Source organism: Strigops habroptila, chromosome 1 (assembly GCF_004027225.2).
Source record: "Strigops habroptila isolate Jane chromosome 1, bStrHab1.2.pri, whole genome shotgun sequence".
Taxonomy (NCBI): domain Eukaryota; kingdom Metazoa; phylum Chordata; class Aves; order Psittaciformes; family Psittacidae; genus Strigops; species Strigops habroptila.
The window spans coordinates 15,775,086-15,787,273 of record NC_044277.2 but is presented as its reverse complement, the minus strand read 5'-3'; positions in this window follow the sequence as shown (position 1 = coordinate 15,787,273).

The window sequence follows — 12,188 nt, the reverse complement described above, 5'->3', positions numbered from 1 at the left end:
AAGCTCTGCTGGATCATCTGGGAATGACTGGAGACTTGGCTCTATAGGCTAGAGCTCTAGTGGTGGCAGAGTTATGGAGTTCTCCACAGTGTAGGTAATGGATTGGAGCATAACGTGTCAAGGCTGCACACAGAAGGAAAGGTGGCTTCAAACCTGTAGCTGAATGTCAGACAAGATCATCATTCCTGGAGAATGGGACTTCTTGTGTCAACATACCAGTGGGCAGGAAGGAGAAGAAATTAATGTTTAACAACAGTGATGATAGAAACGAAGTATAAAATGCAGGGACTAGTTTTGAAATATCAATTAATCTTCCAGTATATTAATTGGTAGTGTTATATGTCATGTTGTGAGTGGATACAAATACTATATTCAAACTAAATTTTTCCTCATCTTATGTTTAGGAGACAGTGTCACTCTCCCATCATAAATTACCAAAGATTTTCTAAGGAACTTCTCTGCACATGAAAGTCCTCATGATATAAATTATTTTACAGCTTGACCCTAAAAATTTAGAGATCCTCCACAATACGATTTTCTAGTAACTTAGCTCGACATAGTTGAAGCAGCAGAATAATACTGAGAACATTTTACTCCCCACATCCATATTGGAGGACATTTCCAGCCCTTTAACTTTTATTTGCTCTTTTTCACACCGTAGGGCAGAGTGAAGCATATTAGCTAGTATTCATGATAAAAAGCCTGATTTAGAATTCACAGCATTTGCTTGCAATATGTTTGATGCTTTAGTCAGGATAGAGGTGTCTAGAGATTAAATCTACAGCTGTTGGAACATTTTGGGATACTGGGTGAAAACAAGTCATTAAGTACAGCTTTAAAGTAGAATTAAACCTCTGAAGTGTAAGGCTTTCTTACTGTGGCAATCTAAATTTGCATATGAAACAAGTCAGGTAATAATTTAATTATTAAGGTCTTCACCCAGCTCTACATCGGTGTACCTCTGCAGCTGCACAGGGTTCCACTGGCTTCATGGTAGCTTGAGTTTAACCGAGAGTAATTTTAGAATCAAAAGACAATATTTTTTTTTTAGTATTTATTTTGTGTATCATTATTCAGACATTCTGTTGGGTTTGTGTCCACAAGGATGTAGGATGACTATAGTGGTAGACACAGGTGAAAAGGTAGACTGGCCTAGAAGTTTTAGAAGCAGGATTTTTCCCTTAAATAATTGACTGTTTTGAGTTTCAGAATTTTTGCTTGCTTCTTTTTCACATGAAGACTTTCTCTGTCAAAAAAAAAAATCATCTTAGAACATCCTTTCAAAACATGTTTTTCTTGCACTCTAATACTTCTACATACATAGTAAAGGAAAGCCAAGCTTGATATTGGGAAACTTTTTTTCAGACTTTCACTTTCAGATAAAATATATATGAGATGGTTACGCCTAAGAGGGAACTTGCTTTTTCACTGTGAATAGAGTTTTCAGTGAATAATACGATGAAAAGTTCATGTTGTGAGATACTTGTCTTGCATCATTAGATATTGATAGTCTATACTTTGCCTTTAACATCTCTTACAGAAAGCTGAAAACAAGATTAAAAAAGAACTAATTGGTGTATCTTCTTTACAGGGAGCATTCGTTATTTCTCGTCTTTAAAAGAAAAAGCGGTACAAAATGTAATATCTAAATAATTCTTTGACTTTCATTCTAGACTGTTGGAAGTATAATGAATACGAATATATTGTCATTTGATGACACATTAGCTATATTCTCTTTTACTATGCGTTGATTAAATACTTGAGTTACTACAGCCTTACAAAGTAATTTTTCAACTTTACCCAGAGTGCCATCTAATGGTGCTGTTGTCCAAATGAGGGGGGGGAAGAAAAAAGTGTGGGTCATAGCGAAGATTTAATTTTAAGATACAAATGAATTACATCACTACATTGGAATGCAGCCATTGATTTGTTCAGCTAGTAGAGCAGGATAGAGCTGAAGTGATCCAATCTTTATATTGTTTTCTCAGTGGATTAATCATCAACATAAATTCTGCTATTTTTGTGAAACAATAAGACTACAGTATGAAAATTACATAAGAACAGTGGTAGTAGGGTAACCTCATTGTCTTTTCCTTCATCCTCCTTTCCTCTTCTCTTTTAGATTGCTCTTATTTTCTGCAGTTCTGAATGTTACTCGACTCTAATGCAACAAAGTGTTTAATATTAAGCACATACTTCAACTTCAACTCCAAGGGCCTGCATAACTGAATCCACAGAAGAATTTTAGAATTTAAACTTTCCTGAATTTGTTCCATGAAACAGCTTGCATATATGTGGCACCTTTAAAACCTGATATTAAGGATGATGCATGGCTTCAGCTGTTTCCTGCAACAGCTATCTCATGAATTACTTCAATTTTGCACAGATTCTTTTGTTTTGACCTCCAATCTCTTGTTAGTGCTTGCATTGACTGTAAATATTACATATACTAACGCCTGTTGTAACACTTCAGGCTCACTTGACTGCGAGAAAAAATTTAGCTTGAAAAGCCTGTACTGTACCTCTTGGCCCATTATACTCCATTTACTTTTATTGCAGTCAGGGAGACCTAAATTCATCTCACAACTGATGCTGGCTTCAAAGAAAAAATGGACTGTTAATAATGCACTTTGTATTGGTCCCCAGATAATGGTTTAAAAATCTATTGATTTTTTTAATCACATGCAAATTTATTCTTCTCAATGTAAGAACATTGTTGAGATTGAAAAAGTACAACAGAGGGCAAACAAAATGATTCAGATTCTGGAAGTCTAAATTATGAAGAAAGATTTACCTGTATAGTATAGAAAATAAAATCTAAGCAAAGAACCTGTAGACAGGGAAATAAGATTTTGAAAGAAAGGAGCACATTAGCACTAATATACAGTAAGTATTTAATAAAAAAAAAATTTGCCTGAATGATAGAAAATGGTATAGAAATTATGTAATCCAAATGCTTGCACCCATTCAATAAAATAAACCAATTCAGTGAAGAATGGTTTAGTTTGGAAGGGACTTTAAGATCATCTAGTTCCAAGCCCCCTGCAATGTGCAGGGACACCTTCCACTAGACCAGGTTGCTCAAGGTCCCATTCAACCAACGGCCTCCCGTGACCTGCTAGTCACACTCCTTTTACTGCAGCCCAGCATAAGGTTGGTTTTCTGGGCTGTGAGCACACGTTGCCAGCTCGTGTTAAGCTTCTCATCAACAAAACCACAAGGCCTTCTGTTCAGAGGTGCTCTCAATCCCTCATCTGCCCAGCCTGTAGTTGTGCTTGGGATTGCCCTGATCCAGGTGCAGGGCCTTCTTGAACTTCATGAGGTTCACATGGGCTCACCTCTAAAGTGGGTCAAGATCCCTCTGGATGGCATCCCTTCCCTCCAGTGTGTCAACTGCACCACACAGCTTGATGTCAGCAAACTTGCCAAAGGTGCATTCAATCCCACTGTCCATGTAATAGAAAGAATAAAAGATTCCTTCTTGATAGAGTAATATAGAAATACACCAAGCCGTCATGAGGATCATCATCTAGGTGCCAACAGGAGCTGGACAACAAATTGTGTATATGTGATAACCATAAGCTCCTTTGACTAGCATATTATACCTTTCATACATACTTAGAATACAAAATAGGACAATGAATATTTCAAGTGTGAATTATTAAGTCCAACCATGACTGTAAGTTTGTATTTGTCACCTGTGTGTATGTTTGAGCATATTTCATCCCTAAGCATTCCCATTCATTTTATGATCAAGATATTGAACTGAAACACTCCCTGCTCCCCATGTATCTTTTTTAAAAATCAGTAATTCAGTTTGAGCATCAAAAGCCTCAATAGCTTTCATTCTCTTTCTCTTTTTTTTTTTTTTTTTTTTTTTTTTATATGAAGATGAAACCATTACAACAATTTTGGGTCCTCTTTGCCCACAGCTGCACTCACAAAATGAAAAGTGTTTTTCAAATTCAACACAGAAATTTTAGGATAAAAGGCTCAACGGCTGTAAGTTTTTTCCTTAGGATATACTGTATGATATCTAAAAAATTCAAGCCATCCTGCAAGAACGAAATACTTTAAGCTTCATTTTTGATTGTTCTTCAGACAGAAAATTTCCTACCAGAAATATGGTGTCTCAAACACTACTTTTCTTTCTCTTTTATGTACCATCAATACTCACAAAAGAAAACCAGAAAGAATAAGAAATAGATGCAATGAATTTACTAGTGGATAATTTTGTGACATGGTGATTTTATCAGACTATTTCTTGAGCAAAGATATCCTTGCTGCCTAAGACTGTGGTGTGATTTTTCAACTTCGCATTGAAGTGTGACTAGATCTCAAAGAAAGATTATAACTTATTACAGAAATTTATGGCTAGTTTTCCTGGACTGTTATTTTGCCAATCTTCTGTTTGAAATAGCTTCTAGAGAAGATTCTGCCAATTACCTTACCTTGATACCTGCTAAATTTTTCATCTGTATTATCTTTCTAAGGAAATCATCACAAATACCCGTGGTAGTATTAACTAACTATTATTAATATATAGTTCACTACAAAAACATTTGCTAATTCCACTGCACAGATGGTCACTGATTTTTCCCCTCATAAAAGGAATAAAAATGAAGTACAGCTTTTTTTTTCCTTAAAATGACATTAAACCTTATACTTTAAGGATGGCTGAGCCGAATTTCAAACTTTTTCATCTGCTGTCCACTGTTTGCCATTTACTTCAACACTAGTTACTCCTTTGAGCACAGGTGGGAAGCAAAGTGGAAAAGATGCTGGTGTAACAAAAGGTTTCCATGTTTATGCTGTTTGTGTGTGGATTGCATCTCTGTTCTCTTTTTTTGTGTTTTCCATACACATGTATAATCTAACACTGTTGTACTCATGGTCAGAATGTCTATTAGAAAAAAACCCAAAATTAAAACAACTGCAAACAACCAAACAAAAAGCTGGTTTATCGGGATCTTTAGACTAGTGTAATGCTTGCTTAGGGAATTGAATCTCTGTGGCAGGATGGTTGATCACAGTCCAGAGGGTGATAGGAGTCTTTGTTGCAAGAGTCCTTGCAATGACATCCAGCTGGATTGGAATGGGACTCCTTGAACCACTCATCTGCTGAGTTCTTATTTATAGTGAAACCATAGTCCCTCATCACAACCTCAGCATACACATGACTCATTTCTATTAATTCTATCAAACGATGTACAAAACATCTCTAAACTATCTCATCTATTTGCAAAAGTTTGTCTTATGTGAACATTTTGCATCTGCAAGAACAGTTTCTACTGACTATATACAGGATTCTAATTTGTGTACAATTTTCATGAGTTTTACAGCAGGAACAGCCTGTGGCAATCTCTGGCTACATTCTTCATCCAGGGGGTTAATTGACACATCAAACACATAAACAGTGCCTGTCAGTTGGCCCAGGTGCAGCAGAAACTGCCTGGGGAATCTCCTGGACTGTCTGAACCTCATAATGTTGAGGGTGAATCCTTTTTCTCAGACCAGTTTGTTGCTCTTCTGTGCAGGCAAAGTGGGGATCATCTAGGGAATTAATCACTAAGGGCACTAGGTGTACACAAAGGCACAGCTCTGATAACTTACTACACCACAGCTGTAGCTTAAATTCTGCAGGTTTTGTAACAAGACTGTCCAGTAAAAGAAGGATGATTTCTTCAGTGTAAATAGTTTAAAACTTGAAACCTGATTCAATGACAAAATTTCCACAACCTCCCTCTCCCCCTAAAAAAAACCAAACCAAAACCCCCCAAACCACCAAAACACAAAAAACCAAAAACAAAACAAAAAAAACAAATACCCTTTATGTATAACATAAAGGGAACTATTTGTAGTTTTGTACTGTATCAGAGAAGATTAATAGTGATGAGATGCATCTCTAGAAAATCTCTTCCACTACTAATAGCTACATAGGAGGAAAAGGAAGGATTTATACGTATGTCTTCTCCTTCTGAACATATAGAATTTGAGCAAGCAACTGCGATGCTTGGCTACAAATCCCATTAACAATAAGCTTCTGAAAGCTTTGAATAAGCTTCAAGGATACTAGTATATACATGTATTTATTCATCTGAGATCACAAAAATAGGTGTGCACAGAAATCAATAAATTAATAAATTGAAAGAGTATTGAAGGCTATAAATTCCAATGCCTTTTATATTTGTAGGCTGACTTACATTGATGCCATAAGGACCTTTATTTCCTACTTTGTAGCTCCTCTAAATCATAGTATGCTGTAAATGCACATTTAAGGGACTCAGAAGCAAAATCTCAAAAGAACTCCTCTTAAGTATGTTGAAATAAACGGTGGAAGTGTGCCTGATTCTCAAATTCCATTTGAGTTCAGAAAGATAGCAGTGAAAAGTGCTCACAGCTTTGAGCTGTGGAGTCAGGGCCTGAGATGAAAATTCTGACCTCTGTGCAACTGTGAACTCTGATTTGGTGATTGCGCTAAAATAACTGTATGAAGTTGCTTGTAAGAACCAGCATAATGTTCATTTCTACATGCTCGACTGGAAAGTTCATAACATTTTTGTCAATGATCTCCATCCTATGAGTTTTCTTTCCAATGTAAATTTAAGAATGTGTTCAATAAGAAACACATGTATATGCTGTTCTAGCTGAATGAGCCACACTTCCAATCATAAATTATTTGGGTTATTGAATGCAGGGGGTCAAATTTATCCATGGTGTGATAATTTCGGTTATACACTAATACTACCATATGCTTTGTCCTATGTGTTTATCTAGTAAATCAGTACAATATTATTTCATTTGCATTTTATTGTATATGTTACATTGGAGAAAACCCCAAATGTTCAGAGATTATCAAATTTATAGTGGACAGAAGAACAAAATATGAACATCGTTCTCCACTGTAAAGTGCTAAAGCTGCAAGGGCCAGGGGGATCATGTTTTCATCAAAGTAATAAGAGCCTCATGAGGATCTAACATCCAGCTATCACTTTCATCCATCTTAGTCTTCTTAGTCTTTAATTTTGAATTTATCAGACTTCTTTCCAAGCATTGTTTATTTTTCTCTTTCTTTTTTTTTTTTTTTAAATTCCAATGTAATTTTTGGATTTGTCATTTTTATAAAGATGCACACTGATATATGATTATAACCCCCCCCTACATATTTAATGAACTTATTTAATGTTGATCACTGCACCTGGGTGTCTCTCACACTGATTACAACATATATGACAGAAACTGAAGCATTAAATAAGGACAGATTAAAAAATGTTGTTGTGGGATGTAAGATGGTGATTCTGTGAACATAATGAATGATATTTAATCCCAGATGCACTCATACATCTGTTATGTACTCAAGCTGGACATCTTTCTAGTTTGTTCATTTAGAATTATTAAGTAGGTAGGAGTGAGGATTTTTCTTGCAGATCCTCACAAAGATAATTTTGTTCACTGGATTTTGCTTTTTTCCTCGTGCCTATGAATACCATGAAAATACAGCAGAACATTCTTTGAACATTCTTATTTGTCACCCTTACACAGCAGCCTGCATGATTCTTCCCATATCTTTAAAAACAAAGACTTCACATGTGACTGCTATCAAAAGATTTTAGTCTGCTCATCTGTCCAGTTCAGATCAGTGCAGATCTAGGTCAGATTACCTGTTCATGTTTGTTACCATATTGCTTTTACCAATCTTCCTGGTAATATCTATTAATCATTTACAAGTTGAATCAGAAGGCAGATATTTTTTATTGATTAGTCCAGGCCTAATCTTCTTACCCTTTATAGGTGGATGATTTTTTTTTCCTTTACCTTAGATATTTAATTGTAATCTACTACTAATTCCCCACCTTCTTTCAGAATAATGCTCTGCATCTAAGAGAAGACAGTGTGAAATATGAGTTGCATTATTATTTAGCATCTCTCTGAACACGTTTTCTGCTAAACGGTGACCAAATGTCCAATTGCATGAGCATTTGGAGACATATTCTGGAATCCTTTCACTGAATAGCATCTTACTCATCAAGATGTCCAGGTCAATGCAAGTAAAGTACACACGGAGAATATACCCAGTAACTATGAATAAGGGAGATAGAATATGGTCTCAGTAGAACATGCTGCCAATCATCAGAGAAAATATTTGATAAGTATTTATTTGAGTAGCTAAAAACTGAAAGTAATGAAAATGATTTACATTTGCAGATGGATCTAAAAAAAAAACCAAAACACCAAACCCTAAAGATTTTTTTTTTTTTTTTTTATTAAGTAGCTGGATATCTGTACTTAATGCCAAGAACATCTATCTTGTTGCAGTTGTCTCTGTAAAACTGATTTGCATTTTATTATTATTAATTCATGAATGGGTGACATCTTCTGCTGTTCATTCATATAACTGTCCTACCAAAATTATTGTTCTTTTACCTGTTTTACATTAACATAGGCCGAGTGATTTAAATGCTAAATTAGCCAGTTATGTCTAAGGTGGCTGCTGTCATCAGTAAAATGAGACATATGTGATGCAATGCTTGCAATACTAATTAAAAACCTTAAAAAAAAGGTGATGATTACTATAATGAGAGAGGTAAGTATAATTTCTGAGAAAATCCTGCAGTCTTCAAGTTGAGATTTAAAAAAAAAAAAAAACTATTCATCATCTAAATCCAACATAAGCCTTCAAATCAGAATATATGATAGATTTTAGTTCTGCATAAATTTTGCTTTGGCCTCCTTCAGAGAGGTGTATGTCATACTCTGTCCTCACACAGGCAAAATTACCATTGAGTTTGTTGGGAATTTGTACTGATGAAGGGCTTTAGATTTCTGTCTACTGAAGGTTTAGGTTTATTATAGTAGTTTAAAGTGCAAGATAATTGTAAGGCATATTCTTATCTTGTCACAGTACATTCAGCAATGTTTTATAAAGCTGTAATGAACCGGTCAATTCCCTGCCCTTATAAGCGTCTCTTTTTGTCCCTCCTCCTAAACAAGAGAACAAAACCCCAAACCCAAACTACCCAGTGCAACTCTCTCCTTCCAAGAAGAATCCAAACAAAAACTTCATTATAGTTTCTGGATTTGACTGGCTGATGTGCTCATTTGTAAAATGTACTGCTGACAGTCTTAATTTTCAAGTCATTATCAGTTCTACACAGCCCAGCATGTTGAAAAATACCAAGCATTTTGTAAAAAGTCCTCCTTCTTCTGAAGGAGGAATCATAATTATACATTCTTACAATGTAAAGGCTTCTGCAACCACTCCATCCCTGGTCTAACATTGATAGAGTGTGTTTAATAAATCAAGTTTATGGCTTATTCTAAAATGGCAATACTTGGGCTGTGTTACATTTTCAGGTATATCTGTATTGTGCAGACTTCTGTTCTGTACCTCAGTGTTTGCCAGTTTTGAGATATAAATAAGGGGGTAGATAACAATGGCACTTAAACCATGTGTTTTAGGATGTGTTTGCATCACAGCATTTAAATCACCAGTCTCTGGCAAGATGCCTCACAGCAGTATGTTGTCTTCTGCTGTCTTAAATGTGTAAGACTAATAATTCTGCAATAAGCTACTCACAATTATGTTTAGTGTTACGAAGCAAGTTGAGATAAAGGGCAAATGTGTTACATAGCTTCAGTTACTCCAAAAACTACTTAGAAAGCAAAGAAGTTTTGGTTGTGGTGTAGTCCCAGAATTACACTTCTGGCACCCATGGCAGCGAAAACAATTTGGGGATTGATCTAGAGATCAAGCTGAAGTATAGCTGTCCTTACAGTTGTGATCTATCATTAGTGACTAAGCTAAAGAGTAAGAAGAGCATAAATTCTGTGAACATTTGCAAGGCAGACTATGAGAGAGACTGCATAATGCCTTTCACTCATGGGGACCTTATGGTTATCCTTTTTACTAAACAGACTCATCATGGACTGAGAAATAAACTGTACCAGGTAAAACACAAAATACTCCCAGGTTATTTGCTTTTACTAAAAATTTAGGGGGTTTTACATTCTCTTGGAGCAACACAGAAGCACATTCTCTAGTCATTTATTAACCACTAATTCAGATACCTAATTTTAGGCACCTAACTGTAGATTTGTTTGCCTGAAGTCACATGTATTTACAAAATCTGCAACAGCAAGCTATACTTCCTCCTCATTCTGCACAAACCCCAAAATAGGTGGTATTAATCCCAGTGGCAAACACACAAGTTATCACTGTTTATGAGGCCAATCTGATGATGAGCCTGTTATCAAAGTTGAAATGGTGTCTGCTATGAAAGGGATATCATCAGTACTGTGCTCTCCACACCTCTGTGCCAATATGTCTCAATCCTGACACTACTCGGTAATGGAGCACTGAAATTCCTCTTACAGTGTTTAAATCCAGTCTGATTAGACAGACTAGGAATTTTAGCAAGCTTTTACATTGCTACAGAATTTTACTGCTCATAGCTCATTGAATACACACAGGCTGTCAAGCACTAGCAGTATTTAACGTTGCCCTGGTATGTTTTTAAATAAAACACGCTTATTGTCATAAGCAGAAAACAGGATGCATAGAAGGTAGAATCCAAGTGCTGAGTATTAAACAGTGCTTTGTCAGCTTACAAGAAAATGTCAGCAACAATGTTTTTTTGGATTAAAAACCTTTTCAACAAGAAAAATGTTGGTGATGCCCACTAAGGACTTTCAGGTTGTGCACATAATTTAGACACTTCTTTGCTGCCTGCGATTGTCTGTTTTGAAATGGTAGGTGGTTTAGTGTGTTCTGATCCCTCCCTATTCCTTTTCAATTTATTTCCCCAGAAAGAATGGGTTAGGCACAGCAGCTGGCTGTCACTGTGACTTGCTTTTTACTCAAATGTGTAGCTGAGCTGAATAAGGAACAAGGAGAAAAAGTCAGTAAAGTTGTCCAAAGTCACTGAGTGCCATGGCTGAAACTGGAACATGGAATCATCTTGACTCCCAGACTAAATGTTGTAAGACTTGTCTGCTTTTAATTAAGTACTATATATTTTGAAAACTTTCTTGCTATCCTGTTACATTTTACTGTAAGTAAATGTAGTATGCAAATGAAGTAATTCCTTGGGGGGGGAAAAAAAAAAAAAAAGAAGGTAGTTGTGAGTTAAAAAAAAAAAGATCCCCCCCCCCCCAACAAAAGAAGACCCCATAGTGTGGAATAGATATTTTGAGTTACAGCAATTTTTATATTTTTGTATACATGACTGCTTGTTGTTTCAATTCAATATTCAAGATTTGTGAATTCATCGGAAAACAGTAAAGTACGTCTAACATGGGGATGAAGACATAGAATAGGGGACAGAATGGAGTATATTTTTAAATGCTTTTGTCATTGACTAGTAATCTATTTTAATATATTTCGATTTATGTGACCAAAATAACATTATTTTTAAAAATTCCAGCCATATGTCTAATGAAAACTTATGTCCAAATAAGGACAAATAGGTCCATTCTTCTTGGCCCCAAGTGATATACTGATGTTTCTTTACAATGAGTCAGAGTGTAGAGTTATATCACCTCTTCTTGGTTGGTGACAGACAACATGGCTTCACTAAGGGGAAATCCTGCCTGACCAACTTGGTGGCCTTCTATGATGGAGCCACGGAACTGATGGACAGCGGCAGAGCAGTTGATGTCACCTACCTGGACTTGTGCAAAGCGTTTGACACTGTCCCGCACAGCATCCTTGTCTCTAAATTGGAGAGACATCAATTTGATAGATGGACCACTCGGTGGATAAAAAACTGGCTCGATGGCTGCACGCAAAGAGTTGTGGTAAATGGCTCGATGTCCAGTTGGAAACCTGTAAAGAGTGGTGTCCCTCAGGGATCGGTGTTGGGACCGGTCCTGTTCAACATCTTTGTCGGTGACATGGACAGTGGGATTGAGTGCGCCCTCAGCAAGTTTGCCAACGACACCAAGCTGTGTGGTTCGGTTGATACGCTGGAGGGAAGGGATGCCACCCAGAGGGACCTTGACACACTTGTGAGGTGGGCAGATGCCAACCTTATGAAGTTTAACCAAGCCAAGTGTAAGGTCCTACACCTGGGTCAGGGCAATCCCAGGCACTGCTACAGGCTGGGCAGAGAAGAGATTCAGAGCAGCCCTGCAGAACAGGACTTGGGGGTGTTGGTTGATGAGAAGCTTAACATGAGCTGGCAGTGTGC